Source organism: Amblyraja radiata, chromosome 1, assembly GCF_010909765.2.
Source record: "Amblyraja radiata isolate CabotCenter1 chromosome 1, sAmbRad1.1.pri, whole genome shotgun sequence".
In the NCBI taxonomy this organism is placed as follows: Eukaryota; Metazoa; Chordata; class Chondrichthyes; order Rajiformes; family Rajidae; genus Amblyraja; species Amblyraja radiata.
The window spans coordinates 130,446,343-130,473,903 of NC_045956.1; the positions used below are offsets into that span (position 1 = coordinate 130,446,343).

The following is a 27,561-nucleotide window of genomic DNA, read 5'->3' on the forward strand; positions in this document are numbered from 1 at the left end:
AACAGGAGAAAACAATGTTCATTCCCCATGATTTCTGGTGAATTATTTGCAGCAGATTTTCAACAAAAGTGCCACATGAGACTGTGCAAGAAGGAACTGCAGATGCTGGTTTACATTGAAGATAGACACAAAATGCTGGAGTAACTCAATGGGTCAGGCAGCATCTCTGGAGAAAAGGAATAGGTGACGTTTCGGGTCGAAGGAAGAAAAGTTCCGATTCGAAACGTCACCTACTCCTTTTCTCCAGAGATGCTGCCGGATCCGTTGAGATACTCCAGTATTTTGTATCATTGCCACAGAAGACTCTTGATTTGCTTCTGTAAACAAAGCGCAAAGATGCTGGCAAACAGCCAAACCACAACAATTTGACCCTAAAATGTTGGTATAATCTAGGACTTCTGTGAACTGTTTGATAAGTAAGTTATATATCTAAATAGGCATGTTAATAAATAAACAAAATTACTATATGTACCTCCTCGACTATGGAGTTAGCAAAACAAATGCAATTACTTCCCAACAGAACCAAGGAAAGCCTAGATGATTATGATAGACAGACAGAGTAGCATGGTGGTGCAGCAATAGACTTGCTGCTTTACAGCAAATGTAGCGCCGGAGACCCGGATTCGATCCCGACTACGGGTGCTGTCTGTATGGAGTTTGAACGTTCTCCCCGTGACCTGCATGGGTTTTCTCCGTTATCTTCAGTTTCCTCCCACACTCTAAAGATGTACAGGTTTGTAGGTAAATTGGCCTGGTAAATGTAAAAATTGTTCCTAGTAGGTGTAGGATAGTGTTAATTTGCTGGGATCGCTGGTCGGTGCAGACGCGGAGGGCCAAAGGGCCTGTTTCTGCGCTGCAACTCTAAACCAAATGAAACTAAACCTCATTTTCATAGAATCGTAGTCACATGAGGCAACGAAAGAGGCCAGAGACACAAAAGATTGCAAAAGTTGGAATCTTAAGTACAAAGCACAATGTTTAGTTTTAGTTTAGTTGAGTTTATTGTCATATGTACCAAAGTACAGTGAAAAGCTTATTGTTGCATGCTAACCAGCCAGTGGAAAGCTATACATGATTGCAATCGAACAGTGTACACAGTGTACACATCCACAGTGTACAGATACATGATAAAGAGAATAACGTTTAGTGCAAAATAAAGCCTAGTAAAGTCTGATCAAAGATGGTATGAGGGTCTCCAGTGAGGTAGATATTGGCCCAGGACTGCACTCCAGATGTTGGTAGGATGGTTCAGTTTCCTGATGGCTGAATTGTACCCTTGGAGGTACATGACAGGTCAAGCAGCATCTGTGGTAGGAAACAGATAGATTACATTTCAGGTCAAGACCCTTCTTCAGACAGATACACAAGAGACTGCAGAAACTGTGGACTGGAGAGAAATAGAAAAATACAAACTGCAGGAGGAACTCAGCAAGCTAAGCAGCATTTGTGGAGATAAAAGAAGAAGCTGTGCTTTGGGTTGAGACCCTGCATGAAGACTGAGAATGTGCAGAGGAGATAGCCAGAATAAAGGACTGAAAGGGAGGGGTGCGGCAGGGGCTGGAAAATGATGGGTGGAACTACCTGGCAACATCCGCTTATCATCTCCTTCCTCACTGCTTTCACCTGCCACCTGCCTGTCCCTGAGTCACACCCCCCTTCACTTTATACTCCCACCATACTCTCAGTACTGCTGCAGGGCCTCAACCCGAATATTTGACTATCCCTTTGCATCTACAGATGCTGGTTCTCCCATTGAGCCCTTCAAGGCTTTATTTCTTGCCATTCGAGCATCCATATACATTTTAGACAAGGATCACAGCTAATCCCAGTTCACAGGTTTCTAAATTACAACAGTTCAAGTACCTATTCTATTACCTTTTAAATGTAACACGGGATTTGGCCTCAATGGCCTCAATTTCATGCCATATGTTTGACTACTGGATTACTGAACCAGAGGAGACACCTTGATCTCCACCAACCTATTGCTTTTGAGGATATGTCGGGTAGAGTTGGAGGGGGTGGGGATAATGGGTTGCAGCGGGACTGGACGATAAGACATTTTCTCTTGCATATAAACAATTTAGATGAGAATGTATTGCATATATATATACGATTTTGATAAGAATGCACAAGGTATGTTCAGTAAGTTTTCAGAAGGAGGTGGAATCCTAGACTGTGAGAAATTACAGCAGGATCTTGTACAGTTGGGCAAGTGGGCTGAGCAATAGCTAATGGGGTGTATTGCAAATAAGTGTGAGGTGTTTTGCATTTTGGGAACTCAAACCAATTACAGTGAATCGTAGAGTCCTGGAAGTGTTGTAGAGCAGAGAAACAAATGGGACGGGGTGTGGGGGGAACGGAGGGTGTGGGAGGGGGTGTGTTGGAAGGGGGGTGTGTGGGAGGGGGGTGTGGGAGAGGGAGGTGTGGGCTCAGCGACTCCCGGCCCCGGCACCGACCGCACTCACCGGCTCCTGGACCGGGCTCCGGACTCACTCAGCAACTCCTGTCCCCGGCACCTGTCGCACTCAGTGGCTCCCAGACCCAACTGCACACCACAACTCCCAGCTCGTCGTGGTGGCCATCGCCCCTGCCCGCGAACACAGCCCCCGCCCGCAAACACAGCCATTTCGCAAACATTGCTTCGCCCGCGAACACAGCCCCCGCCTGCGAACACAGCCACCGCTCACACTACGCTCCTTCAGCTTCATTCTCGCCGCCGGTGATTGACAGCGGGTACCGGAAGGGGTGTCGCCATCCGTCGTATAACAGACCAATAAGTATTGTAATATTTCACTGATCTGAATAAAACTTGATGCACTTGCAGCACAGGAGAATGGCGAGTAAGTTGGCGAAAAATCGTAGCGCTATCGGGTACCATTTTTGCACAAACAATGCAAACCGGAAGAGGACAAGGTGGGAGTTTTATAAGTATACTAGACCTGTGGAACCCATTGGGTCCCGTCCTCTCAATGCACGGTTGCAGTGGGGGGGGGGGGGAGGGGGTGGCTGTGGCGTCACACACACACTAACCACCCCCCACACACAAAGAGAGGGGGGGGAGGCAGGGTGAGCAGGGGAGAGGGGGGAGAGGGGGGAGAGAGAGGAGGGGGAGAGAGGGGGAGAGAGGGGGAGGGGGGAGAGAGAGGAGGGGGAGAGAGGAAGGAGAGAGGGGTGGTAGAGGGGAGGTAGAGGGGAGCGGAGGGGGAGAGGGGGGAGGGATGGGGATGGGGGAGAGAGAGTAGAGGGAAGAGAGGAGGGGAAGAGAGGATGAGGAGATAGATGGGGGGGAGAGAGGAGAATGGATAGAGGAGGGGGATAGAGAGGAGGGGGAGAGAGGGTGAGGGGGAGATGGGGTGAGGAGGAGGGTGGGGGAGAGGAGGTGGGGGGGGAGGAGGAGCCGGGCAGGCAAGCGGGCTGCGGGCAAACGAGCTGCGAGCGAATGGGTTGCGGGGCCCACAGCGTGCGGGCGGGGCCACGGTGAGCGGGCGGGACCACGGCGAGCAGCGGGGCCATGGCGGGCAGGGAGCGATAAAAGGACTGCGAGTCGAGTGGGGGTGAATCAATCACAATGAATTTTTTAAAATCTCAGTTGTCAATGAAAACAGATCAATTTGTTCAAAATGGAGTCTTTCCCAATCAATAGTGAATTTTTTTGAAAGCGGTCAAAAATCTGTCAACATTTGCCGAGTAAATAACTGCGAACTGCACTGGACACCAGAAGAGAAAAGGAAAAGAGGGAGACCCAAAACCACCTGGCGTTGAACTGTAGAGGAGGAAATGAAAACAATGGACCTGACCTGGAGTAGTGTCCAGAAGCTAGCCCAGAACAGAGAGGAGTGGTGGACCTTCGTTGCTGCCCTACATGCCAGGAGGCATAATAGGCAGTAAGTAAGTAAGTTTTAAAATTGTAAAGAAATTGGTACCGGAAAAAAACCAGGAAATAACAAAGGGGGAAAAGCAACGTTAGAAATATATTTAAAAATTTTAAAGCGCTTTCTTTGAAATTAAATGTTAACTTTAAGAATTAGTACAGTTAAGTGAGACACTGGAAAGTCTTTAAAGAACAAAAAATGCAAAGTTTTCGAAGTTAAACCAAAACAATAAAGTTCAATCGGACTCTTATCTTTAGAGTTGTGAAAATCAGCATTAAGCCTCGTTCATCAAAGTGATATAATGACCCTTGAGAAAGTTCTGGAATAACAAGCCGGGAATCTCATGAGTGCTCGTGAGTGCTCGTAAGTGCTCGTGACCTCGGAAGCCCTCGGAAGCACTTGGAAGCCCTCGGAAGCTGCAGTTCTGAGCCCACTTGTTTGTGCTTTCTGTGTCTTTTGAAGAACCGGGGGGGGGGGGGGGGGGGGGGGGGGGGGGAGGGAGGGGGGAGGGGGGGGAGGGGAAAAGGAGGGGGAGGGAGGGGGAAGGAGGGGGAAGGAGGGGGAGGTGGGTGATGTCACTCACTGTGCGTGGAACATAGGGCAGCAGGCCGCGGGGAGCAGAGCCATTGTGACATCATCCGCGAGACCATCCTGTTAATTTTCCAATTTGAATTTTTGAACATTTTCATAAATAACTCGAGAATTAATGCATGAAATTTTCAGACACGGCGATTTTTGACATTACAGCGTAAATCTCTATCGGAATATGCAAAAATTTCACCGTTACCGCGTCGGGTTTTCGAGGAGATGTGAAACGCACACGAACATCACACACACACACACACACACACACACACACACACACACACACACACACACACACACACACACACACACACACACACACACACACACACACACACACACACAAATACACACACACCTAAGGTCAGAGTTTTATAAGTATAGAGATAGACTAGACCAAGTGCAGAGACATTGGGCCTGCTCCCCCAATGCACCCGTTCCCTACCAGTAGCCCTCACTGGAGATGTGGCTCTCTTGATCACTGCAAGCTGAGCCATTGTGACATCATCAGTTGAAGTTGGTCTTCAGTGAAGCTGATCACTGCTAGCCGAGCCATTGTGATGTCATCAGTTATAGCTGGTTGTTTTAAATTCAAAATCCTTTGATTTTTTTAAACTTTGATCAGTAATAATTCGAGAAATAAAACATAAAATGTTCAATGAAGGTGTTCTCTCCCAAGAGGGGGGAAATGTGAATCAAAATATGTAAAGATCTTGTGAAAGTTGGCATTTTTAAAGCTGTAATCGTGAATAATGTGTCAAATATAGGATGAAATCTTCAGTGATGCTGATCACTGCTATCCGCATCATTCTGACATCATCAGTTGAAGCTGTTTTAGTTTCAAAGTCTTTTGACCTTTTTAGACTTTTAATCAGTAATGAGTAGAGAATAATTCGAGAAATAAAGTATAAAATGTTTAGTGAAGTTGTTCTCTGCCTCGAGGGGGAAAATATGAATCAGAATATGTAAAAATCTTGTGAAAGTTGGCATTTTTAAACTTTAATCATGAATAACATGAAATATAGGATGAAATCTTCAGTGAAGCTGATCACTGCTAGCCAAGCCATTGTGGCGTCATCAGTTGAAGCTGGTCGTTTTAAATTCAAAGTCTTTGGACTTTAAAGTTTAATCAGTAATGAGTCAAGAAATAAAGTATGATATAAAGCATAAAATGTTCAGTGAAGATGGTCTCTGCCGAGAGGGGGAAAATGTCCATCGGAATATGTAAAAATGTAATTGTTACCGCGTAGTGTTTTCGTGAAGATGTAAAGACAACCACATATCCAAACACATATACACACACACATATACACACACATATCTACACGTACAAGATCAGAGTTTTATCATGATGATAGATACTGTAGATACTGGCAATGTCGATTTAGTTAATCCATGCTGACTGCTCAATCCTATTAGTCAAGGGTTTCTGTTGTTGCATTCTTTGTTATGGATTCCAACATCTTCATCACTACTGAGGGCTGGTTAACACTTCCCTATTTTCATTCTCTCTCCCTTCTGAAACAGTGGGGGTCATATTTGCCAATCTACAGAAAATACAGATTCTATAGAATCTTCAAAGCTAATGATTTGTCTGATCGCCATCTTCTCTTCACTACTTTCAAAACTCTGATGTCAAAAGTCCAAAGTGTTTAATTATCATACTAGACCAAGTGCAGACCCATTTGGTCTGCTCCCCAATGCCAGATTCCACCACTCACCCATTCCCCCAATGCTAGCCATTCCCCCAACGCAATATTGCACCACTCACACATAGCCCCCAACTGTGCAGGTGCGGCTCATTTCTCTTCATCCCCCAGCACACCCTCCTCCTCCTCTTCACCCTCCCCCTTCAATCTCGAAAGAGGGAGGGGGGTAGAGAGGGAGGGAGAGGGGTAGAGAAGAATGGGAGGGGGGTATAGAGGGAGGGGTGGTAGAGAGGGAGGGGTGGTACAGAGGGAGGGTGGGGTAGGGAGGGAGGGGGGGTAGAGAGGGAGGGGGTAGAGATGGAGGGGGGCAGAGAGGGGGGGAAGGTGATGGGGTAGAGAGGGACAGGGAGGGTGTAGAGAGGACTGGTTTAACACTTCAAATGATTAACAACGGAAATATAGGTGGGAATGCGACGGGAAGATGTGTATTGCCTCGATGGTGAAAATGTGAGTAGAATGTGTGAAAATTGGAGGGCTGTGACCTAGCGTTTGGAAAAAAATAGGAATTAACCAGATATATATATATATATATATACATATACACACATATACACACACACACACACACACACACACACACACACACACACACACACACACACACACACACACACACACACACACACACACACACACACACACACACACACACACACACACACAAGACGGTGAGTTATAGTATTATGGAGGTACTGACAATGGAACAACACAATTCTAACTTGCAGCAGCTTGACAGTCTGTAAACACAATACATAAAGACATATAATAATAAAAAAATACAATATATTAATAACCATGACATTAGGTAGCCAGAATAGTGCAAAACCATAGGCCATCATGAAACCAAAATCCATTGAAATTCATAGTGGACTTGTGATGTGCAGTGTTTAAGAGCCTGGGGGTTACTATTCTTGAGCCTGGTGGTCACGTTGGAAGGAGGATTATCACTTTGTAGTCTCATTTCTTTATTTTATTTATATCATATCTCTACACACATATGATTTCTTCATTTTCACTGGTTTGGTTTAGGACTACTCTTTGGTTCTTTAGTAGGTCTGGCAGATTTCTTGGGACTTTCTCCTTGAAGGCAGACTCAAAGTAATTATTTAATTGATCTAATATTTCTTTATACCCCATTACAGATTCCCCTGTCTGTCTGTAGGACAAATACATTTAGCCCCCATTCTTTTTCTTTTTGGATATCCATGGAAGTTCTTACAGTCCATTTTAACATTCTTTGCCAGTTTATTCCTCATACTTTAACTTGCCTTTCTTCCGCAACTTTAAAAGCCTCTTCCTTGAATTTAATAATACTTCTATGTTTCCTGCCAACCATAAATGTATTACTTTCCCTTTTAGTTTTATTTTTGCCTTAAATAAAAAGTTTTTTTTTGTCCAGGAAATTACGTGTTATTACATGTATTTAGACAATAGACAATAGACAATAGGTGCAGGAGTAGGACATTCGGCCCTTTGAGCCAGCACCGCCATTCAATGTGATCATGGCTGATCATCCCCAATCAGTACCCCGTTCCTGCCTTCTCCTCATATCCCCTGACTCCGCTATTTTTAAGAGCCCTATCTAGCTCTCTCTTGAAAGTATCCAGAGAACCAACTTCCACCGCCCTCTGAGGCAGAGAATTCCACAGACTCACCACTCTCTGTGAGAAAAAGTGTTTCCTCATCTCCGTTCTAAATGGCTTACTCCTTATTCTTAAACTGTGGCCTCTGGTTCAGGACTCCCCCAACATCGGGAACATGTTTCCTGCCTCTAGCGTGTCCAAACCCTTAACAATCTTATATGTTTCAATGAGATACCCTCTCATCCTTCTAAACTCCAGAGTGTACAAGCCCAGCTGCTCCATTCTCTCAGCACATGACAGCCCCGCCAACCCGGGAATTAACCTTGTAAACCTTCTGCACTCCCTCAATAGCAAGAATGTTCTTGCTCAAATTAGGGGACCAAAACTGCACACAATTCTCCAGGTGTGGTCTCACTAGGGCTCTGTACAACTGCAGAAGGATCTCTTTGCTCCTATATTCGATTCCCCTTGTTATAAAGGCCAACATGACATTCACTTTCTTCACTGTCTGCTGTACCTGCATGCTTACTTTCATTTAAACCATGGCCATTGCAGTCCAATATTGTATCTTTCAATATACTTTCCCAGTCAAACATAGCCAACTCACCTTAATACCCAAAGAGATATAAAGTGCTGGAGAAACTCAAAAGGTCAGGCAGTATATCTGGAGAACACGGATAGTTGATGTTTTGGGTTAGGATTATTTTTAGCAGTCTGAAGAAATGTCCCGAACCAAACCTTTGCCTATCCATGTTCTCCCGAGATGCTGCCTGACCCGTTGAGTTGCTCCAGAACTTTGTGTCTTTTTTTGTGCACCAGCATCTGCAGTTCCTTGCATCCACATCACCTTCATAACTGATGGATTCCTTTGTTTAAAGATCTTACTTTCTGATAGAATTACATCATACTCAAACTCAATCTATTATATTATGCTCATTCTTTATCAGAGACCTTTTTGCAACAAGATTATTACTTTAACCTTTCTCATTGCACTATATTTAAGAAACCTTTACCCAAGTAATTCCTCAACACTTTGAGTCATAGGAGGTGCAGACATAGAAACATAGAAACTAGGTGCGTAGGCCATGAGGTCGGTTCTCTGGATACTTTCAAGAGAGAGCTAGATAGGGCTCTTAAAAATAGCGGAGTCAGGGGATATGAGGAGAGGGCAGGAACGGGGTACTGATTGGGGATGATCAGCCATGATCACATTGAATGGCGGTGCTGGCTCGAAGGAGTAGGCCATTCGGCCCTTCGAGCCTGCACCGCCATTTAATATGATCATGGCTGATCATCCAACTCAGTATCCTGTACCTGCTTTCTCTCCATACCCCCTGATCCCTTTAGCCACAAGGGCCACATCTAACTCCCTCTTAAATATAGCCAATGAACTGGCCTCAACTACATTCTGTGGCAGAGAATTGCTTTGTTCAATAAGTTAGCTTCAACTGTGCGAATATCTCCCAAATGTACACTCAGGTAATAAATGATGCATAGATGATGCATAAATAGATGATGCATTTATGATACTTTGACACATTTGCCAACATAATCCCATTTCACACCGTAAGAATCTGCGTGCATTTTTACAATGATACACATAAGCAATGATTATACATACATATGGCTCAGTCTTTGTCTCTGCGTGTGGGCGCAGTCCCTCATTGTCCATAGGCAGGAAGAGGCACTAGCATCTCAGGTTTTCCCCAGCCACTCAGCCTTTGCCTCAGTAGAGGCATTGGCTGTCGGAGGTATCTTCCTGGCAGTCTAGTCTTGGTCACATGGTGGCGCTGGTGGTCTCAGGTTTGTCCCTGAGGCTTAGTCTTCCTAAAACAGGAGAACACAGCTAGCAGGGAGGCGCACAACTTTCTCTCCCTTCTTCCCTCTCTTCCTTCTCTCTGTTCTTTCTTCTCTCTCTTCCTTATTCCTTCTTCCTCTTTCTTCTTCCTTCTTCCTTCTTCCCTCTCTTCCTTCTTCTCTTCCTTCTTCCCTCCCTTCTTCCCACTCTTCCTTCTTAACCTTACTTACCCTCTGGCTAGAATGCCTGGGTTTTATAGGCAGTAGGCTGACAAGGTTCAAGTGGCCAACCAATATCAGCTAATTGAACCTAGTTGTTACCAAATAACTTTAGACTACAGCATGGAAACAGGACCTTTGGCCCATCAAGTCCGCAATGACCAGCGATCACCACATACCCTGCACTATCAAACCAAGGACAATTTACACTTTACATAAGCCAATTAACCTACAAACCCTTTGGAGTCTTTGGAGTGTGGGAGGAAACCGGAGCATCCAAACAAAATCCACGTGGTCATAGGGAGTACGTACAAACTCCAAACAGACGGCACCCATAGTCAGAATCGAACCTCGACCTCTGGCGCTGTAAGACAGGAAATCTACTACTGCACCATTGTGCCACCCCAAATAATGCTGCGGACTGGCCTCTTCTGGCCTGTCCGCCAGTGATAGGGCTCAGAATGGCATCCGAGGGAGGGGGCACTGTCACAGCATATAAACCCACTTCCATCAGATGACATAAAAAGATAGGCATAAACTATGTGTACATCATTGGTATAAAATTAGAGAAATTAGATACATTAGAGTACCATGCACACCTGTACATGGTACTAACACCATCATCAAGTATGCAGATGATACAACGGTGATTGGCCTCATCAGCAACAACGATGAGTCGGCCTACAGGGAGGAGGTCCAGCACTTAGCAGCATGGTGCGCTGACAACAACCTGGCCCTTAACTCCAAGAAGACCAAGGAGCTCATTGTAGACTTCAGGAAGTCCAGGGGCGGCACGCACACCCCCATCCACATTAACGGGACGGAGGTGGAACGTGTTTCTAGCTTCAGGTTCCTGGGAGTCAACATCTCCGATGACCTCTCTTGGACCCACAATACCTCAACTCTGATCAAGAAGGCTCACCAGCGTCTCTTCTTCCTGAGGAGACTGAAGAAGGTCCATCTGTCTCCTCAGATCCTGGTGAACTTCTACCGCTGCACCATTGAGAGCATCCTTACCAACTGCATCACAGTATGGTATGGCAACTGCTCTGTCTCCGACCGGAAGGCATTGCAGAGGGTGGTGAAAATTGCCCAACGCATCACCGGTTCCTCGCTCCCCTCCATTGAGTCTGTCCAAAGCAAGCGTTATCTGCAGAGGGCGCTCAGCATCGCCAAGGACTGCTCTCACCCCAACCATGGACTGTTTACCCTCCTACCATCCGGGAGGCGCTACAGGTCTCTCCGTTGCCGAACCAGCAGGTCCAGGAACAGCTTCTTCCCGGCGGCTGTCACTCTACTCAACAACGTACCTCGGTGACTGCCAATCACCCCCCCACCCCCCGGACACTTATTATCACTTATTATATTTATTTAAATCATTTGCTATGTCGCTCTTCCAGGGAGATGCTAAATGCATTTCGTTGTCTCTGTACTGTACACTGACAATGACAATTAAAATTGAATCTGAATCTGAATCTGAATCTGAATTTATATCGGTGGCTGGGAAGTTCTCCTATACATCTACTTTAATATCAGCAAAAGACCTACAAAAACACCAAAATAATAGAGAACATGTACTATGTAAATTTCTTTTCTGTGGCTCTCCCTCTAAAGTTATAGCAAGTAGTAGAGCTCTCTTGGAAATTCACCCTCTCAGCTTGTTTGACCTAATTTATGAACATAATTGTTCACAGGGTAAATTAGATTGCATCAAGAAACTGCACAGGATGTGATGACAATAAAACAACAGCTGGTAAAAATATATTTCTTACAAAGAACACACTGTTCTATCCATGATGGGCTAGTTATAATAGTCTTTTTTTTTAATGGGTTTTGCTTTTTATTCGAACCCGGACAAAAATGTAGTTTGTACAGACGGATTCATTGATCTATTTGACATTTATAAGCCATCTTGGGACATTGCAGGTAAACATAGTATGGTGCGAAGAGAGGAAGCCCGTATCAGTAACATTTCTATGGGTAGTAATTCTGAACTATGTTTCAGTCATTAATGCTTCGTTATGTTGGTGCTCCGTAGCAAATGAGCAAAGATGCTGGAGCAAATACACTTGACATTGCCTTGAAACTGCAGCAGACCTGCACACTTTAGATGGACACACAGGGCAGCACGTGATATATTTTTGGTACTTGCTAATGAGGTGAGAAGAGTTGGCCTAGTTATACTGTTTGGTAGAGTGGTTAGTGAAGATTTGATATCTGAAATTACAAGAGACCCTGACAGAGTAAACAGGAAGACATTTTTCACTTGGCAGAATGATCAGTAACCAGAGGACATTATTCACCAGAGAAAGGATAAGAGAGGAGTTGAGAGAACACTTATCTAAAGGAATGATGATGACTGAAAGTCATTTCCTGGTTGGATGACAGAGGGGAAAAGATATCATCATATTTTTTTTAAATACCTGGATATGTTCCTGAAAAGTCGCAATCTCCGTACTCCAAGAGCTACACCAAAAAATATCAAGAGCTGCGAAGTGGGATTAAATTGGATTAAAGTGGCGTGGCACAGTGGTGCAACAGTATAGTTGTTGCCTTACAGCACTTGCAACGCCGGAGACCCGGGTTCCATCCTGACTACAGGTGCTGTCTGTATGGAGTTTGTACGTTCTCCCCGTGACCTGCATGGGTTTTCACCGAGATCTTCGGTTTCCTCCCACATTCCAAAGACGTAAAGGTTTGTAGGTTAATTGGGTTGGTAAATGTAAAAATTGTCCCTAGTGTGTGTAAGATAGTGTTAATGTGCAGGGGATCGCTGGTCAGCATGGACCTGTTGGGCCGAAGGGCCTGTACTGTATCTCTAAACTAAGCTAAACTAAATGAAACACCTTTTTTTGACCAGCATGGACATGATCGCCAACTGGTCATTTTATTTTGTCACGAGTGTCTGAGATTCTACGCTTACCAAAAGGCTACAGCAGATGATGGCTGCAAGGCTGCACACTGCCCTCATACAGTCTCGCAGGTGAGAGGTCTGTTTTGGGAGGTCAGATTTTAAAAAGAGAACTGAAACAAGCCACAATCCTGGTCTAGAAACTCAATTAGGCATCACCTTTTCCAAATCACAAGGCAGCTGGGAATGGGCTGTCAGACTGATAACTCTCAAATATATGTTCCAATTGCAGAATTGTCTTTTAGAGTACACAGAATCATTGACCCATTACAGCGCAGCTATAGGCCCTTCGGCCCACTAAGATGCCCCACCTTAGCTGGTCCCATATGCTCACGTCCCTCTAAACCTTTGCATGTAAATTGTTGACAAATTCGTAATTGCTTTGAGCAAAATTTTAAAGGATTGTAAAAACGGATCTGATCTTCACTTCATCTGTATGAAAGGAAACCCACATTACCTAAGTAGCCGATTCCTCAACAATGTGGTTGATTCTTAACGGCCCTTCAAAATGGTCAGGAAACCCATTCAGGTGTATCCAGCTATATCTCAGGTGAAGATGCAGCACATATTTCTCTGGGTAACTGGGAATGGATGTTAACTGCCAGCTTGCCAATGATACCTACATCCCAAGAATTTATAAATCAAAAGTCAGCAGGTGCTGAGCTAAGATTTAACATCAGCTCCAGCACTCATGAATTTAAGCTCATGTGTCCAAACTTCAGATGAAACTCACCGTTCATTGCTTTTCGGGGAGAGGAACAAGCATTTCTGAGCACTTTTCTATGTTTCCACAATCCCTGCTACTCTCCCACCTGATTGCTTTTAATAGTGTTCCCCCAGGTCATGAAAATATTCAGGTACGTTGTGTCAAAAGTGCACTTCATCTGTCAGACCAGCAATATATTGTTATACTTGAAATTTCTGAGTCACACTCGCACCTGTTTGGCTCAAATTTCATATTCATAAAATACTGCAGAATTACAACTGAACAGGAAGGAAATGTACAGAACAGCAAGTAACAATCAGGGATAGAAACTCTTATCAATGCCAAGGAAAATACACTCGCAATAAATTTTAAATGGTGCGTCAGCATATGGCCAATTCGTTACGGATGCAAAATAGCCTCAAAATATAAAATGTACCTGATCTACACTTAAAAACTTCAGTTTGTTTGTTAGCATTTATATCTACATAGTTCCCTGATCAAATAACAGGGAATATAGTAGCTAAATGAGTAGATAACTTGCTTACTTTCACAGTACATCAACAGCGATCTCTCTACCTCTTCACTTGGACAATGAGAACATATACATCAGGCTGTGGTTCATCTACTCCAGCTCACCATTCAACACCATTATATCTGCCAAACTTATCATCAAACGTAGAGAAGGGGTCTCTGCTCATCCCTATGTAGTTTGATCCTCAGCTTCCTTAGCGGCAGACCACAATCAGTATGAATTGACAAAAACACTTCCTCATTGATAACCATCAACACAGGAGCACCTCACGGCTATGTACTCAGTCCCTTGCTCAACTCTCCCTATATCCTTGACTGTGTAGCCAGATACAGCTCCAGCCTCCATCTTTAAATTTGCCATCAATACCACCAATGTTGGATGAGTAACAAGTAATGATGAGTCATAGTACAGGAGGGAGATTGAAAATCCGAATGCATGGTACCAGGACAACAACTTTGCTTTGAACATCAGCAAGATCAAGGAGCTGATTTTTGACTTCAGGAGGGGAAGCAATGGCTGCCTCGCCAACAGTCTGTCTGTCCTTTCCTTCTTTGATGTTTTAATAGTATGTGTTAAATGAACGTTTCTTAGTGTTCTTTACCTTGTTTTATGTGGGGGGTGGCGGAAGGAGGTTGGGTGAAGCTTTATTTAATCTCTTACCTCGACGGAGATGCTATTTTTTTCTGTATCGTATCTCCGCTGGCACAGCGGCCTAACATCGAGGAGTTGGTGGCCTTTGCTGGAGACCAACTTTGGGAGCTCCAAGCGTGGGAGCCTGCAGACTTACCATCATGGAGCTCGCGATCCCTTTGCCAGGGATCGACCTCGGAGCTCCAACCACGGGAGCCTGCGGACTTTAACATTGTGGAGCTCGCCGTCTCTAGTTAGAGACCGACTTCGGGAGCTCCAAGCTGCAGGAGTTTTGACCGCCCCGATGTGGGAGCTTCGATCACCCGACGCGGGAGCTTCGATCGCCCGATGCGATCGCTTCGACCGCTGGCTGTGGAGCTTCGATCACCCTGATGGATGGTTCGACCGCCCCAACCGCGGGAGAAAAATGTAGAAGAAGATTGGACTTCATTGCCTTCCATCACAGTGAGGAATGTGGCGAATCCGCTGTGGTGGATGGTTATGTTAAATTTATATAGTGTTTCGTGTTGCTTTTTTTTAGTCTGGCTGAATGGTAATTCACATATCATTGTACTTTAATTGGTAGACGTGACAAGCCCTTTCCACCCACCCCTCTCCAATCACCATTTTTTTAAAATTTTTTTTTTTTATTATTTTTATTAGAAGTACGGTAAATTACAATAATACACAACACATATATCTTAATACATTTTTTGTACCTCTTCATTTTTTTTAAGCTTTAAGGAAAAGATAGAAGTAAGGAAAGTAAAGAAAGTGCGCAAGAGTCGTGAAGTGCAAGAGAGTGTTGGGAAAAGAAAGCCCCTTAGAAAAGAAGTTAGAGAAGGAAGTGAAGTAAGAAAGTAGACCCTAGAAAAGAAAGAAAAAGAAAGTAAGGACAATCGCTCTATTATAACATTGAACTCCGCAGAAAGACTACCAACCAAGTCTGTTTTTGTTGTTTTACCTCCCATTGCCAGGTCCTGATACCATTTATTTATTTATTTATTTTTTAAATTACTATTGCACCTCATGCTTGTAATAGGTCCATAAACGTAGACCACGTCTTTTGGAATTGGTTTGCTTTACCTGCTAAGAGGAATCTCATCTCTTCCAGATGTAATGTTTCAAACATATTTGATGTCCACATTTTTATTGTTGGTGTGGGCGCATTTTTCCAGAATTTAAGTATGAGCTTTTTTCCCATTATTAGCCCGTAATTGAGTAAATTCTTCTGATACACGTTTAATTCAGGGATACCTTCCGATATCCCAAAAATGATCCATTCTGGTTTTGGTACCAGTTATATTTTAATTAATTTTGAAAAAATATCAAATATTCCATGCCAGAATTTTTGGATTTTTGTACAAAAAACAAAAGAATGCGCTATGGTAGCTTCTTGACACAGACATTTATCACAGATTGGTGAAACATTAGGAAAGATTTTATTTAATTTAGTTTTTGAATAATATAGTCTATGTAATGTTTTGAATTGGATAAGCGTATGTCGTACATTGATCGAGCATTTATGCATCTGTAGTAAATGATTATCCCAGCTCTCTTTTGAAATTTTTATAGCTAATTCTTGTTCCCAGTCTCTTCTAATTCCATCTGTTGTGGGTATTTCTATGTTTAAAATGATATTATATAAGTACGAAATTAGATTAGCTGATTCCGCCTTTGTCTTCCAATCACCATTTAACACCCAATTACAGCCTGACTGCAAAAGACTGTGGCCCATTCCACTACCCACCCCGTCCGCGCTGCACAACATCACTTCTCCATCATCAACAATAAAAATAGAGGTGGAGAGGCTGTTCAGAAGACAGAGAAGCTGAAAATCTCCAGGACCGGACAATGTTTCCCGCTCTACCATCGACTCCACATTCAAAAAGGCACAACAGAGGATGTACTTCCTGCGGCAGCTGAGGAAGCACAATCTGTCACCTTCTCCATCATGGTCTGGTTTGGCTCAGCCAGCAAGCACGACATCCGGAGGCTGCAGCGAATCGTCCGATCATCTGAGAAGGTTATTGGCTGCAACCTTCCCTCCATTGACGAACTGTACACTGCAAGGGCCAGGAAGCGAGCGGGTAAGATCATCTCTGACCCCTCTCACACTGGCCACAAGCTCTTTGAATCACTTCCCTCTGGAAGGTGACTCCGGACTGTCAAAGCTGCCACAGCCAGACATAAAAACAGCTTTTTTTCACGAGTAGTAGCTCTTCTCAATAACCAAAAATCTGTACCCACCTTTTGCTCTGGTATTTTATTTAATTCGCATGTTTAATCGATAATGTTTTATTATTAATGCTTAATGTTTTATGTGTCATTTCTAACTGTCACTGTATGTCATGTTATCACCTGCAGGTGGAGCACCAAGGCAAATTCCTTGTATGTGAATACTTGGTTCATAAACATTCATCATTCATTCATTCATTTCAAACCTTTGAAAGCTTTGAAACCTTTGAAAGCCAAGGAAGCTTGATCCTGTCTTTATCAATGGAACAACGGTGGCGAGAGTCAACATCTTCAAGTTCCTGGGTGTGTATATCTGTGAAGATTTGTCCTGCGACCAGCACATTGATGCAATCACAAAGAAAGCTCATCAATGCCTCTATTACCAAGTGGGCAGAGGAATGGTTGATGGAATTTAATACAGAGAAGTGTGAGGTGTTGCATTTTGGGACATCAAGAGTCAAGTGTGTCTTATTGTCATGTGTCCCAGATAGAAACATTTAATTCTTACTTGCTGCAGCGCAACAGAATATGTGAACATAGTACATAAACGATAGAACAAAAAAATTCAGTGTGTATATATACATGTACACACATACTCAAAAAACAAACAATTATAGTGGAATAATAATAATAGTCGTAGTACAGAGCTTATTTGTTGTTGTGTTTAATAGCCTGATGACTGAAGGGAAGAAGCTGTTCCTGGACGTTACAGTTTTCAGACTCCTGTACCTTCTTCCCAATGGCAGTGGTGAGATGAGTGTGTGGCCAGGATGGTCTGGGTCTCTGATGATGTTGGCTGCCTTTTTGAGGCAGTGAATCCGATAGATCCCTTCGATGGTGGGGAGGTCAGAGCCGGTGATGGACTGGGCAGTGGTCACAACTTTTTGCATTTTTTTCCGCTCCTAGACGTTCAAGTTGCCGAACCAGGCCATGATGCAACCAGTCAATGTGCTCTCTACTGTACCCCTGTAGAAGTTCAAGTGAATCCTCTCTGACATACCGAATCTCCATAATCTTCTCAGGAAGTAGAGGCGCTGATGTGCTTTCTTTATAATTGCATCAGTGTGCTGGGCCCAGGAAAGATCTTTGGGAATATGCACACCCAGGAAATGTTGGCACCATTTGGTTATGGGCAGGACCTACACAGTAAATGGTAGGCCTCTGGGTAATGTTGTGGAGCAGAGGGATCTAGGAGTACAAGTGCATGGTTCCTTGAAGGTCGAGTCACAGGTAGATACAGTGGTCAAAAATGCTTTAGGCACATTGGCCTTCATCAGTCAGAGTATTGAGTATAGAAGTTGGGAGGTCATGTTGCAGTTGTGTAAGACGTTGGTGAGACCACATTTAGAATATTGTGTTCAGTTCTGGGCACCGTTATAGGAAAGATATTGTTAAACTTGAAAGGGCTCAGAAAAGATTTACGAGGATGTTGCCAGGACTAGTGTGAGATAGGGAGAGCTTGAGTAGGCTGGGTCTCTATTCCATGGAGTGTAGGAGGATGAGGGGAGATCTTATAGAGGTATACAAAATCATGAGAGGAATAGATCGGGTAGATGCACAGAGTGTTTTACCCCAAGTAGGGAAATCAAGGACCAGAGGACATATGTTCAAGGTGAAGGGGAAAAGATTTAATAGGAATCCGAGGGGTAACTTTTTCACACAAAGGGTGGTGGGTGTATGGAACAAGCTGCCAGAGGAAGTAGTTGATGCTGGGACTATCCCATTGTTAAAGAAACAGTTGGACAGGTACTTGATTAGGACAGGTTTGGAGAGTTCTGGACCAAGCACAGGCAAGTGGGACTAGGGTAGCTGGGACATTGTTGGCTGGTGTGGGTGAGTTTGGCCATAAGGCCTGTTTCCACACTGTATCACTGTATGACTCTATGACTCTATAAATTTGATGTGATTTAGTTTGTAAACGAATACTCTCTTGAACGTCTACAGGTAGAGAGCATACAGTATTGATTGGTTGCATCACTGCCTGGTTTGGCAAATCGAATGTCCAGGAAGGAAAGAGATTACAAAAAGTGGTGAACACTGCCTGGTCCATCATGAGTACGAGCCTCCCCACCATTGAATAGATCTATAGGAGGCAGTTGCCGGAGACTTGATGTCAAGTATCCCAACAGACTTTGGGAGGATACTGCTTGCTAGAGAGAGAGAGAGAGAGAGAAATACAGGGACGACAAAAACATAGAGGCACACTGAAAACAGTCACATGATTGACATCTGGTGAGAGCATGGTTGAAGATAACTTCACGGCTTTGTAGTGTGGCCTGGAGATGATAAGGTCCTTGGGAACGGCTATTTTACAAAGGGACCATATGATGAGAATGAAAATATGAACAAGCAACATAATTAAGAATTCTCTAGCCTGATAAGGAATCAAGATATGTTTTGTTTATTCAGCCCTTGGTTGAGTGAAGACTTGAAATGATTGACTTTCAGTCGTGAAAGCCTTAGGTTAGAACAAAGGCTTCCTTTAGATTTGAAGGAAAAGATAATATAAAAGAAGGGCAGTCTGAGCGATAACCTGGGAATGACCACCGCAAGAAGGAGGGCCTGAATTTGAAGCTCAGAAGACTACTTTCCACCAATAGAGTGAATCTGGCCATTTCATGCATAAGAGTCAAAATCATGAATCTTGTGCTTAAGTGTTTATCTTGTGAAGTTAGTAACCTGTATGCAAGTAACTCAAGTGCTCAAAAAGATTGTTGTACAAAACATTGGTTTAGAGTCTTTAGTTCGACACATCTGTTGATACCCTATAGAGATAATGTCAAAAAGGCGCTGACTCAAAAAGATGGCCAATATCATCAAAAACACGTACCACCCTGGTCACACTCTCATTTTGCTACTACCTTTGGGAAGAAGGTACAGGAGCTTGAAAATCGTGACCACCAGGTTCAAGAACAGTTCCTCCCTAGCAACTATCTGGCTCTTTAACACTACACAACACTAATTCAGTGACTACGCTTTTCTATGGATCGTATTTTTGATTGCACTACAAACTTCATTTTTGCATTATTATGGTTACAATATGTGTGTTATTGTATTTATAGGTCTGTTAAACTGTGTTCAGTAAAATGTTATTGTTCCATTTTGAGTACATATAACAATTAAACTCGCTTAATTGTTGACTTAGAGAAACAAATCTGAATTAAAGCTTCATTTCAATTATGCTTCATCAAAGCCTTTCCCCATTGAGGTACAGTGAAAAGCTTTATTTTGTTTTGTATTTGTTGTTGCATGCTATCCAGTCAGCAGAAAAACTATACATGATTACAATCTAGCCGGCCACAGTGTTGGGGTAGGTATTCTTGCTATTCGAATCCTGGTGAAAAGTCATCAACCTGAGAATTTATCTCAGTCTTTCTCGTCACTGAAGCTGCTTGACCAACTGAGCAGACACAAGGAACTGCAGATGCTGGTTTACGAAAAAAGACACAAAAGGGTTGGTGAAACTCAATGGGTCAGGCAGCTTCTCTGAAGCACATGGATAGGCGATATTTCAGATGGAGACCCTTCTTCAGACTGATTGTAGTGCGGGGGGAATCAGGAAGAGGGTTGGGGGCAGGACAAAGCCAGGCAAGTGACAAATGAACACAAGAGGGATGGAGGAGGGGGAGAGGGTGGGTTAGATTGGCAATGGATGGATAGAGGTCTGAGATGGGAGAAGACAAAAGTTTGTGAGATAAGGAAAGAAGATGTGCGAAATGTCATGCCGAGCAAGGGATATAGGTGAAAGGACAGTGGTCCATCCCTATAAAATGCTATCAATGGTGCATCTGCAGAAGATGGTGAGAGTTGTTGGGAACATGCCAAACTTCCTAAGCTTTCTAAGGAAGTAGAGGCTTTCTTGGTCGTTGCTTCAATATGGGTGGTCCAGGAGAAGTTGTTGGTGATATTGACTCCTAGGAATTTGACGTTTTCAACCATCTCTACTTTGACGCCATCAGTGCAAACTGAGTTGTGTGTACCAACCACTTTGCTTCCTGATGTCCATCACTATCTCCTTTGTCTTGTTGAAATTGAGAGAAAGTCTGAAGAAGGGTCTCAACCCGAAACGCCATCCATTCCTTCTCTCCAGAGATGCTGCCTGTCCCGTTGAGTTACTCCAGCATTTTGTGTCTACCTTTGAGAGAACGATTGTTGTCTCGACACCAGGGCACGAGGTTCTCAATCTCCTTCCTGTACTCCATATCATTATTTGATAACCGGCCCACAATGGTGGTGTCATCTGCGAATTTTTAGATTGAGTTAGATATGCGCATGGCTGCACTGTCGTCGATGTACAAGGAACAAAGTAGGGGGCTGAGAATGCATCCTTGCTGAGCACCAGTGTTGAGGATTATCGTAGAGGATAATTCATATAACAAGTAACCATATAACCATATAACAATTCCAGCACGGAAACAGGCCATCTCGGCCCTTCTAGTCCGTGCCGAACACTTATTCTCCCCTAGTCCCATCTACCTGCACTCAGACCATAACCCTCCATTCCTTTCCCGTCCATATACCTATCCAATTTTTTTTTTAATGGTAAAATCGAACCTGCCTCCACAACTTCCACTGGAAGCTCATTCCACACAGCTACCACTCTCTGAGTAAAGAAGTTCCCCCTCATGTTACCCCTAAACTTCTATCCCTTAATTCTCAAATCGTGTCCTCTTGTTTGAACCTTCCCTACTCTCAATGGAAAAAGCTTATCCACGTCAACTCTGTCTATCCCTCTCATCATTTTAAAGACATCTATCAAGTCACCACTTAACCTTCTGCGCTCCAAAGAATAAAGACCTAACTTGTTCAACCTTTCTCTGTAACTTAGTTGCTGAAACCCAGGCAACATTCTAGTAAACCTATCCTCACTGATTGAGGTCTATTGGTCAGGAACTCAAGAATCCAGTTGCAGAGATGAGTGCTGTCCCCAAGTCCCATGAGTAAACTGAGTTCTCAGCGAGAGGGATGAAGAGTAAGATGGTGGCCACCCGCAGTCAGGAAAGAATCCCATAGTGAAATTATCTTGGTGAAAAAACCTGTGCTACTCGGGACCCATCATTGATGCCTGTGGCAAAGGAATGATTGGTGCAAAGTTCATTGAAAAAGCTAGACCTTTGGAGATAATGACAATGTGGCATGTGGCATGTTGAGCCTTTCTCTGAGCGATAGAGAAAATAAGCTTTCATTTTATATTTAGCTGCACAGGTAGTTTCACATGTGATCTGAGGCAAAGGTGACAATGTAATTCCAGACCACTTAGCTGAGCACTTGAGCTGCAATAGAAGAGTCAAAATCTATGTCATTCACTGATTTTATGTAGATGGTGCAGGCATTTATTATCCATCCCTAAATGCTACTTGAACTGAATGACTTGGTAGGTCATTTCAGAGGACAGCAGAAAGTCAACTACATTATTCACTGTTCATTCTTTGAAGTAAAACATCAATGTTGCAATCATGGGTTATAATACAAGGCTAATTCACCCTGAAGTCAGAGAATGACATTCTATATGGCAAATAATGGAATTGTTTTCAATATATCAGGGAAATTATGGGGTGGGCACCAGGCAAACTATGCAGAAAATACTTTTGTTTGTGAAATTTTCACCTGCTCCTTATTAACCCGCAGTGATAACTCCAGACCAGACAACTCTGTAAAATTGTGTTCATTTATGTCAAAGGAGTGACGTCCAAATTGTGAGTAGTGAAGCAAAAGCCTGAAATAGTATTCCCAACTAATTATATCAGCATCTTTCACAATTCTTCTGTTCCTATCATTGGCTGCATCCTGTCCTAATGGCACTGGGCCACAATCATCATGGAAAAATGTAAACATTTGGAAGGAAGCCAGTAATTATGTTTAGATGTTGTATAGAAAAGGAAAAGGACAAATTCAGAGATTTGAAACTTGTAATGGAGAAATCACACCCTACAGGAACTAATCAGAAAAACTCTAGAGGTTTCTCCGTGCTTGTAACAAATGATAAGATCTTTAGAAATATGTTCAGATATCATAACTTCTCATGGAATACAACTTTTCTTTTGAGGGGTGTACAGTTTCAATTCAATAATTTCTTTAATAAAATCACGGTTATTTAGAAATTCACCTGTTAACAATTTTAATGTATGCCTCGAATTCCAAAAGATGTAAATTTGTCCACAGATTGAATTTCACAAGTATAGGACAACTATGCCTTGCTATTTGCCGCCCAGAGTTTTTGAGATAGAGCAGTTGCTTGATTGTTATTTAATAAAGCCCATGCTTGTTTATTCCTGCATGTTACCTATCTTGGCTCTCTGATCATCACAGTGAGCCAAAAGCGCTCTAGAACCTCACTCCGACAGTGTTTCACACAGTCATCAGGATGCAAAAGGCATTTTAGAAATGACAGTTATGTTATAATTTATTTCTAGACCTTCCTCACACAATGAAAAGGATTAAAGATGGTCTATCAATTATAGAACAAATTATTACATTTTTAGAAGTTAACTAGACCAAGTGCAGACCCGTTGGGTCTGCTCCCCAAGCAAGATTCCACCACTCACCCGTTCCCCCAACTCAAGCCATTCCCTCAACACAATAGTGCACCACTCACACATAGCCACCAACTGCGCAGGCGTGGTTCAGTTCTCCTCATCCCCCAGATCTCCCTCCTCTTCCTCTTCACCCTCCCTCTTCAATCCCTAGAGAGGGAGGGGGGTAGAGAGGGAGGGGTGGTAGAGAGGAAGGGGATAGAGATGGAGGGGGGCAGAGAGGGGGGTAGGGGGATGGGGTAGAGAGGGAGAGGGAGGGGGTTAGAGAGGAAAGGAGGGGTGGAGAATGAGGGGGTAGAGAGGGAGAGGGAGGGGAGGGGAGGGGAGAGAAGTAGAGAGGGAGGGGAGGGGGGTAAAGAGAGAGAGGGGCAGAGAGGGAGGGGGATAGAGAGAGAGAGAGGGAGGGGTAGAGGCAGAGGGAGGGAGGTAGAGTTGGGGAGAGGGAGGGTTCCTTTGTTCCAGCGGCGGCTTCTTTCTCGGCCCTGGTCGCGGCCCCATCGCAAGAACTGCGTTCGGCTCTCACTCCAGCTCGGGCACCAGGCTCGGCTCCAGCCAGGGGCCTCGGCACTACCCTCGCCACCAGGTGTCGGGCGTCGGCAGCCGCCGCATGAGCGCTGGAGTGACCCTCCCTCCCGGAGTATCCCGTCCTGCCCAGCGAGTCCATTGTGATGTCACTCGAGGTTTTTTTTTCCAAAATGGGTGAGTTTTCGGGCTGTTTTTAAAACATTAAATGATTAAAAAGTGCGGAAATATTGGTGGGAATGCGACAGGAAGATGTTTATCGCCTCAACGGGAAAAATGTGAGGAGAATATGTGAAAATGGGAAAGCTGTGGCCTAGCATTTGGAAGAAAATAGAAATTAAGCAGATTGAGCCCAGATAACACACACACATATACATACACACAAAACAAGAGACGAGTTTTAGAGATAGATAGATAGATAGATAGATAGATAGATAGATAGATAGATAGATAGATAGATAGATAGATAGATAGATAGATAGATAGATAGATAGATAGATAGACAGACAGACAGACAGACAGACAGACAGACAGACAGACAGACAGACAGACAGACAGACAGATAGATATCGATTTCATTGGTGCCACCTCCTGCACCCACACACAACTCACTAACTTCATCAACTTTGCCACTAACTTCCATCCGGCACTCAAATACACTTGGACCATTTCCAACACTTCCCTACCATTTCTTGACCTCACTATCTCCATCGCAGGTGATGGACTATTGACCGACATCCACTATAAACCCACTGACTCCCATGGCTATCTAGACTACACTTCTTCCCACCCTGCTTCCTGTAAGGACTCCATCCCCGACTCCCAATTGCTCTGTCTACGCTGCATCTGCTCACAGGATGAGGAGTTTCACACCAGGGCTTCGGAAATGTCCTAATTCTTCATTCTTCATTCTTCATTCTTCGTGCCCTCATTCTTCATTCTTCCGCTCCCCTACCATAGATGAGGCTCTCACCAGGGTCTCTTCAATACCACGCAACACTGCTCTCTCTCCCCATCCCCCCACTCGGAACAAGGGCAGAGTACCCCTAGTCCTCACCTTCCATCCCACTAGCCGTCACATACAACAAATAGTCCTCCGTCATTTTCACTACTTGCAACGTAACCCCACCACTCGTCCCTTCCCACCCCCTCTCCGGGCACTTTCCCTTGCAACCGCAAGAGATGCTACACGTGTCATTTTACCTCCCCCCTCGACTCCATTCAAGGACATGAGCAATCATTCCAGGTGCGACAGAGGTTCACCTGCACCTCCTCCAACCTCATCTATTGCATCCGCTGCTCTAGATGTCAGCTGATCTACATCAGTGAGACCAAGCGTAGGCTTGCCGATCGTTTCGCCGAACTACTCCGCTCGGTCCACATTAACCAACCTTATCTCCCTGTGGCTCTGCACTTCAACTCCCCCTCCCATTCCAAATCCAACCTTTCTGTCCTGGGCCTCCTCCATTGCCAGAGTGAGCACCACCAGAAACTGGAGGAGCAGCACCTCATATTCCGCTTGGGCAGTCTGCATCCCAGTCGCTTGAACATTGACTTCTCCAATTTCCGGTAGTCCTTGCTGTCTCCTCCCCTTCTCAGCTCTCCCTCAGCCCTCTGGCTCCTCCTCTTCCTTTCTTCTTCCTGCCCCCGCCACCCTGCATCAGTCTGAAGAAGGGTTTCGGCCCGAAATGTTGCCTATTTCCTTCGCTCCATAGATGCTGCCGCACCCGCTGAGTTTCTCTAGCATTTTTGTCTACCTTCAATTTTCCAGCATCTGCAGTTCCTTCTTGAACATATCAATATCTACAAATAGCAAACGAGATTAATTATAGAGGGAAACAATTGATCAGAGAATTGTGATAATCTGTCCAATTCCCCATCCATCACACAGACCAGACTCCAACCTATGACTCCATCGACTTTAAATGCCCGCTAAACATTATTATACTTCTTAAAAGTGACTCCACTCCTCCCCCCCTTCCCTCCCCTTCTCTCTCCCTCTCTCCCCCTCTCTCCCCTTCTCTCCCCTTCTCTCGCTCCCCCCGCCCCCCCTCCGCACTCTCTAAAGGACTTACCGTACATTGTGCAGCCGTATTTTACCTTCCTGTTCATTGCGGGTGTGAATTTCAGACAGCGCTCCCCCACTTTCCCTTGCCCCCACCTTTGTGATGTGTTTGTGCGTGTGTGTGCGTGTGTGTGTGTGCGGTCGGCCGATCCAGCTCGCGGTTTCAACGCAGACGGTCGATCCAGCTCGAGGTTTTCCAGGCGAGTGCCCTCGAGCTTGAAGGTCGAAGGCACTCTTTTTAACTCGCGGATTAGGTCGCCACAGTGGGGCAGCCCCTTAACTCAGCGGGACAGGCAGTATCTCTGGAGAGTAGAAATGGGTGGCATTTCAGGTCATGATCCTTCTTCAGACTGAAGATCGGTCTCGACCCGAAACGTCACCCATTTCCTCTCTCCAGAGATGCTGAATGCCTGTCCCATTGAGTTACTCAGGCATTTTGCGTCTATTTTTGGTCTTATGGTATGGCAACTTTTAATGTTGAAATTTGGGGTAGATTTAAATAATGTTATTTGGGTATTTCTAAAAAATTTATGTGTAAAATGTATTTTTGAAAAAAGTCATGTATTATTTTAATTTTTGTTTCAAAATCTGGGTTGAATTTTCTCGGTGTTCTTTCAATTGTCCCATTTTCTGCTCCCATCCACCTGATTAACTCCATATATTTATTGCTGGGCTGGAAACTTTAAACTATTGTTTCAGTTCACAAATATCAATGCGTTTTACATGATACAACATCTAACAATTTAATTTAAACATGTATCAACAATGTGCTGACATTTTCAGAAGAGGGGAAAATAATATTTTTCAAAATAAAGAAGAAATAATTGGCATTATGTAACTCTAAGCTTTACATTAATGCCATCTGGTGAAACTAAAACCCAGTCCAGTTTTCACCATTAACAACAATCCTTATTATAACTATAAAACTCTGATCTTGGATGTGGATGTGGATGTGGATGTGTGCGTGTGCGTGTGCGTGTGCGTGTGCGTGTGCGTGTGCGTGTGCGTGTGCGTGTGCGTGTGCGTGTGCGTGTGCGTGTGCGTGTGTGTGTGCATGTGCATGTGCGTGTGCGTGTGCGTGTGTATTTATTTATGTGTTTTCACATTTTCTTGAAATAACGACGTGCGAACGGGAACATTTTTACATATTCTGGTAGAGATTTACCCCCTGGGGTCCGAAATTGGCTTACCTCAAAATGTTGTGCTTTATTTCTTGTTATTAATAAAAATCTTCACAAATCCGATCCAACTTTGAATTCAAAACGCCTGTTTTTTCTCGCTGATGACATGACAATGGATCTGCCTGCCGTCTGCTTGTGCTGCGACTGACATCATCTCCCACCCCTCCCTCCTCCCACCATTGTTCAAAAGTCACCCTGTCGACTGAAGACGTTCGCCCATTCGCGCCTCGGCTCGGCTCGGGCCTGTACCCGAGAGGTCCCGAGAGCTTTGGTCGACGCACGCTCGCGGGAGCAGAAGATGCAGAAAGAACGAGTCAGGCCCTGTACCCGAGAGATCCCAAGCTCCCCTCTCTCTCATTCTATCTCGCTCTCCCCCCCTCTGTCCCCCTCTGTCCCCCTCTCTCCCCCTCTCTCCCCCTCCCTCCCTCTCTCCCCCCTCCCTCTCCCCCCCTCCCTCCCTCCCCCCCACTCTCTCTCC

The 27,561-nt window shown here is 44.4% G+C and overlaps 1 long non-coding RNA gene across 1 annotated transcript in view; it reads right to left on the reverse strand.

Annotated features, from left to right (window-relative positions):
- Window positions 1-1,129: 1,129 nt before the first annotated feature.
- Window positions 1,130-27,561, reverse strand: part of LOC116979369 — a 46,572-nt gene continuing 20,140 nt past the window's right edge. The window contains exon 3 of the long non-coding RNA XR_004413687.1: window positions 1,130-1,305. This is a non-coding gene — a long non-coding RNA (uncharacterized LOC116979369). The remainder of the gene's footprint in view (window positions 1,306-27,561) is intronic.